Source organism: Humulus lupulus, chromosome 6 (assembly GCF_963169125.1).
Source record: "Humulus lupulus chromosome 6, drHumLupu1.1, whole genome shotgun sequence".
Lineage (NCBI taxonomy): Eukaryota > Viridiplantae > Streptophyta > Magnoliopsida > Rosales > Cannabaceae > Humulus > Humulus lupulus.
Genome location: NC_084798.1, coordinates 223,651,060 through 223,657,691, shown reverse-complemented (window position 1 = coordinate 223,657,691; position 6,632 = coordinate 223,651,060). Strand labels below are relative to the sequence as shown.

Here is a 6,632-nt window from a genome sequence, read left to right as displayed (position 1 = left end):
TAAAAAATAAAGTTGAAATAGCTTGTTGCACGCTTAACTATTTTTTTTATGGGCGTTGGAAATTAACTTATTTAAACTTTATTTTCTGAAGTGTAAAATATTTGAGATTTTATAAAAAATTGTAAATGCTCTAAATAACAACAGTATACATGCCATAATTTTTTTTTTACCAAAAATACTTCCCGAACCAAATATATTAAGAGAATCACTTAAAAAAAGAAAAGACATTTTCACAAATTTCTCATTAATTAATTTTATATTTTTTTAAACTACACAGTAAAAAAAAGATAAGTCATAATTAAAAAAATAGTTTGAATAGGAATGTGTGTGTATTATTTATTATTTAAAAAAAATAATAAATAAAAATAAAGTTATCAAACACTATTTCATATTTAATTTTCAAAATTTTAATTAATTAAATAAAAAATTATTTTTTTTAATTGTTACCGAACACCACCTATTTTAATTTTTCCTTCTTTATTTCTCACCAAATTCTCTTTAAATAAATAAATAATAAAAAAAAAACAATCCTTTGTATAAAAAAAAACCATCACAAGTAACAACCGACTGTCTCTCCTTTTTTCGTAGGTTTTATAGAAGAAAGAGAGAGCTTTTACTCATCTCAAGCTTGGAACTTTTCTCTCATTCTCTTCCTTTCTAAGTTGTCTCTCAGACCTTCTTTTCACATTCCGTTGCAGATTACTTAGCATTTTGATTTCGAATAATAACCTTAATCAGGTATTACCATTTTTTTCTCTCATTATGTGCTCTGATTTTGTATTTACATGAAATGTTAAATGATTTTAGTTTGAATAGGAATGTGTGTGTATTTAGTTGCAGAATCTTGTACAAAATTCAGTTTTTTTTCTTTGGTTAAGTATGTATTTGACAATTGCATTTATTCATTCTCCCATTATCACACTACGTATTCATTCTCAACTCAATTCTCTCTCGGAGGAGGCTCAATTCGTCTCCATTTTGTAGCTTTATGTATTTAGTATTGTGGTAGTTGTTATATGCATATATAGATAGATAGATAGATAGATAATATTTGATAAAATGTAGGTGTTGTAGTTGGTATGTGTAGTGTTTGATAAAATGTCTGTGTGAAGAATTGGTTATAGTGACGACAAACTGCTTCATGTTTCGTTGTTCAATGTTATTAGACAAAAGATTGAGTTCAGGGGTCATGAATCATTAGTAGCATGTGCAAGGTTTTGTTGTTCTTAATAAACCATAGTATGGCTAAAGCTAATGTCTCAACACCCATCATTAGATTGAATAACTTTCATCTTTCTCTTGTATGTGTTTCAACTTTTGACAACTATTTCTACAGTTGTTTTGTCAGGAAGCTTTATATCGAACTTCTTTAGTTACTTGACATGAGATTAGATTGGAAATCCTTTAGAATTTGCCATTTCTATACCAACCACACCACAGTTGTAATTGCTTGCAAGTAGAATCTCAGTTGTGATTTGAAAATGGTTTATGACATAATTATTTTACTAGTTTCCAAAGAAATACATTTTATTATTAAAAAAAGTTAGTAGAAGCTATAACCCTTTATGGGCTGGTAAAACCCTCACACATTGGCATTGGTATTGAGTCAGAAAGGAAGAGAGATGTTCCAGAGCCGATTATCACCATTTTTGTTGGTGAAGAGCAACCGTAAGGCTCTCTACAACCACCTCACCCAAGCAACATCATCTTCGTCTAGAGTTGTGAGGGAGGAGACCTCTAGATTTTTCTCCACCGGAATCGTACGGAGAATTCTGCATGACTTCCGATCTGCCCCCAAGGTTCTTCTAACTCTATCTTTAGAACTAAAAGATTGTGTTTTGCTAAATATTGTTATATGGAAACTTAAAACCAACTTCAAGCACTTTGAACTGAATTGATCAGCTTCAACTTCATTAAATACCATTTTGAGACACCCAAAATGATAACTTTCTCGTTTTTATATTTTTGTAATCCATAAAGCATTCTCATAGTAGTCACAGATTTGATTGTGGAGTTCTGCAAAGTGCCATTGCAGTGGTAGATATTTTAATTATCATAGCATGGGATATCAGAAAACAATTTTTTTTTCATGTTTTGAGCTATGATATAAATACATATTTTTTGTTTTTAGGACTGAAATGGCTGGTTCCATGTCTGCTGTCTTCATTTCTATTTCGTATTCTAGATTTTTTGTTCTTTGTTTCAAATCAGTGCTCTTACATTAAAGTTTATATGCAGATATTTTTATCTTTTAGTTGAGCATCATTACTTCTTGCAGCATCAGCTAGCAGTAACCCAAGACTGAAGTTTAAAAATTTCAACTTGGAAAAATTCATTGGTTTCATAAATGCCATTTCAAGCTCATTCCCTGCTTCAAAATTTATTTCTTGGAAGTATTAGATATATATGTTTTTGGGTATCTAAGTACTTAGCTACATATGCATCTATTATATTCTAAATTGCTAATTTGATAGCGGGAAGTAACCACAAAAAAAGAAAAGTCGAACCTTTGAGGGTCTCACTTGTACTTTCATGAAAGACAATATTTTTGCATATTTTTTCTTTTGATATTATGTGTTTCTTATGGCGACCCTGTATTCCATGACAGTTAAATGTGATGAAAGTCCTTGTTCTAATTCAGTTTCACTTGGGGATCGGACACAATTCATGTGTCATGTTCATGTATTTGAAATGTAATACATGTGTAACAAGTTTATAATGCAATTCAGGGTCAGTATGTGCCATCTTTGAGAAATGTTTCCACCGTGCAATCTCTTAATTCAAAAAGTTATGAAGGACTGAAGCTACTTGTAAACGGAGGACCTCGTGCTCAGAAAATGGTTGGGATATGGCTCTTTGGCTCTGCTGCTTGGGTGTTTAGTATGGTCGTACTTGGAGGTGTTACATGACTAACAAGATCTGGTCTTTCGATGACTGATTGGAAGTTTAGTGGTGGGCTCCCTCCTCTATCGGATGAGGAATGGTTACAGGGATTCGAGAAGTACAAGCAGTCTCCTGAATATAAGCGATCAGTGAAAGAAGAACAGTACATGTATTTGTAGCATTGTTAATGGTTTGTGATGCTTAGCTTTCTAGTTTTTAACGGTTTTGAGGTGAACTCTTTTGGAGTTTGAACAAAGATTATTTTATGGCATTTGCTATAATCTTAATAATAGTTTTTGAATTTATGGATGATGGTTTTTTCAGGGTTAATCGAGGAATGAGCATTGATGATTTCAAATTTATATACTGGATAGAATATGCTCATCGTATGTGGGGAAGAGCTCTTGGTATCATGTTTGCTTTGCCATTTTCATATTTTCTTCGTAAGGGATATATTACCGTACGACTTGGACTGAAACTCTACTCTTTTTGCCCTTGGTGCTGGGCAGGGTCTGATTGGATGGTGGATGGTTAAAAGTGGTTTAGAGGTAGGACACTTTATATTAAGTGTATTTGCAATTTTGAATCGAAAAAATGTTGTGGTTTGCGCCTTTTTAAATGATCTTTCTTTTTTCAAATAGGAACCACCATCTGAATATGCACAGCCTAGAGTAAGCCCGTATCGGCTTGCAGCTCATCTCACTTCGGCATTTGTTATATACAGCAGCCTTCTTTGGACAGGTCTCTCGGTGGTAATGCCCGAACCACCTGCAGATTCAATGTCCTGGGTTAAGGGTGCCACAAAAGTAAAGAGATTTGCTCTTCCTGTCAGCTTACTCGTCGGCATTACTGCTGTCTCAGGAGCATTTGTGGCAGGAAATGATGCTGTATGTAACTTCAACTGTTATTGTATTGCTCAGTTTTTAACAAATTAATTAGTAGGTGGTATGGTTTTTTTTTTGTTGTTTTTTTTGCTAGTAGCGTATCGTGATAATGATTTTGTTTGATTTCCAGGGACATGCCTACAATGCTTTTCCAAAGATGGGTGACACATGGATACCTGAGGATGTTCTAGAAATGAAGCCACTTATTCGCAACTTCTTCGAGAATACTTCGTTGGTGCAGGTAATTTTCCTGTGGTGTTTCTTTACTGTGTATTATTGAGAGAATTCCTTAGCATGATTTAGGTTCAGTCTTGTCATTGAATTTTGATTCATAAAGGTATTCAAGAGATCTCAAATTCAGAAAAATATATTTTAATCCATTGAACTAAGAGCTCAATGGCTCAAACTCCGCATGACTAGTAGTTGCTCAAACCATCGCCTTCTCTTCTTAAATCTCTGCCAAAAGTTGCCAAGACAATCTAGCTTACTGCACAAATTTGTGCAGATGCCTGCCCTTTTGGTTGGTGTCTCTGATCATGAGTTCTTTCTTATTTTGTTATAAGAAAAATTTGTTTCATAAACGCATAATGCTCGGCCTTTGTTTTTCTTCTTCATCTTGTTTATCTAATGTGATTTATTCAATTCCTCATTGTGGAACTTGAAACGTTATAAATTGAAAAAATAATACAAGGACGATTTTCCTTCCTGGATGGTGCTTCATGTTACAAGGGCCTTTGTGGTTAAAGAAACTTACCACATTTTCGTTCATGGAGATCAACTAGAAAAAGCTTGATCGAAGAAGACGTATCAGAGAACATTGATTGATCAGATAAGATATTTGTATATTGGTATGAGGTTGTGAGAGAGTGGTGATAAAGAATAGCACGAGACTAGATAAAGTATTACAATATATTTTAATACTATCTCTTTCTTCAGTAGTCAATAATGCATGTTATATTGTTTAAATTTGTGTTGTAATAAATTATCTAATTGTTATATTGTAATAAGTTTTACAATAATGATATGTGTACATAAAATGTGCACCAAAATGAGAAGTGCATACAGAAGCAGAACATATAGTTTGTATCATTGGCAGAGACAGCTTGAAGATTTTCTTCAATTTAATTAGATTGAAGAAAAGTGGAGATGAAAATTGTTGACGACCCACTATACACAAATATTTGATTAAGAAATTTTCTGCTAAAATACTAAAACTTTCATTTTCACTGACATTTAAATACCAAACTATTGTGTGCCGATTCATCATCTGAAAGGACCATGTATGTGATCATGTTTAGTTTCTATAATCATAACTGACCAACCAAACTATAAAAAAAAAACAGGAAATATACATATTAATACGGTTCCTATATTTGTAAAAACATTAGTAACAAATGGTACATTCTGCACTATTTTGGTCAATAAATTTCCTATAATATACAAATTAATCTTTTTTTTATATACTAATTTAGTAACACATTGAAATATAATAATTTTAGTTACATCTAATAAGAGAAATTCCTATCAAATACCCTATATTTCTAAAATCAGTAACAAGTTTATAATGCAATTCAAGGTCAGTATGTGCCATGCATCTTTGAGAAATGTTTCCACCGTGCAGTCTCTTAATGCTTAGAAGATGGTTGGGATATGGTTCTTTGGCTTTGCTGCTTGGGTGTCTGGTATGTTCGTACTTGCACGTGTTAGAGTACTCACAATGGATGTTCTTCTCTATTTTTTCTCTACATTATTTAAATATTATATTATTTTAAAATATTTTATTCATTTTAAAAAATAAAATAATTAAATATAGTAGTATCACAATCATATATATATACAAAAGTATAAAAAATAAAAAAATATTTATGATGAATAGTGTTTCACTACATATAGAGAAATACTATCCATTTAGGTAAAAAAAATATATAAGTTTACACCATTTATTGGAAGACTATTTAACCATTTTTCTCTATATTATAAATAATAAAATATTTTACCTTCTCCATTGGGAGTACTCTTACACGACTACAATATTTGGTCTTTCGATGACTGAAACATTCCAAAAGTAGTCCACAATTTGAGGTTGTGCATATTCTAGCTTTTCATAATTATGTTGACTATCCTTAGAATATTTATCAATTATTTGTACCATCTCTAGTTCCATTGCTACTTTTTTCATGGTAGGTCGATTCCTTCCACTCAAATGTAAACATCTCTGTGCAAGGTCAACAACAATTAAGATCTCTTCTTTTGGTTCATTTTTGATAACTTGATCATCAAGAATGTCAAAGAGACTAATTTTTTCCTGCATTGTCATTGTGTAATATGTCGCCAAACATCTTCCTTCTTTTAACCCTTGTCGTAGATATTGCTTTTTATCCAATCAAGGGCTCAACAAGAACCACTCCACATTGATTTTTCTTTTAATAAATAAATTATATATTTAGATGAAAAAATATATTAAGAATAAAGAAATGCTGTGTTTCGTACCAGAAGAGATCGAGTATCGATAAGGAGATTGAAATGTATATTTGTGTGAATATGATGTTCACCATCATTCTCATCTACTTGTAAGGATAATATTTATGGAGATAATATTTATTAGATAGTGGGCAATAAAAATTCGTATAAAAAGAACTAATTGGAAAAATAAAAAGGCCAAAACCATACAAAAACACGAATACTACTATATTATATTACATAGTAAAAGTACCAAGCATTGAATGCTTATACAATCAGATGAAACCAAAGTTAACAATATTATCCAATAAAGTAAACCACAATATATAATTGATCTCTAAATTCGAGGTAGAAAAAAATAAGTGAAGAGTTCTACGTACAAAAAGGATATTACTATTTGTTCAC

General features: G+C 31.6%; 1 pseudogene; it reads left to right on the top strand.

Annotated features, from left to right (window-relative positions):
* Positions 1 to 541: 541 nt before the first annotated feature.
* LOC133783574 (cytochrome c oxidase assembly protein COX15-like) lies at positions 542 to 4,842 on the top strand (annotated as a pseudogene).
* The last annotated feature ends 1,790 nt before the right edge of the window (positions 4,843 to 6,632 follow it).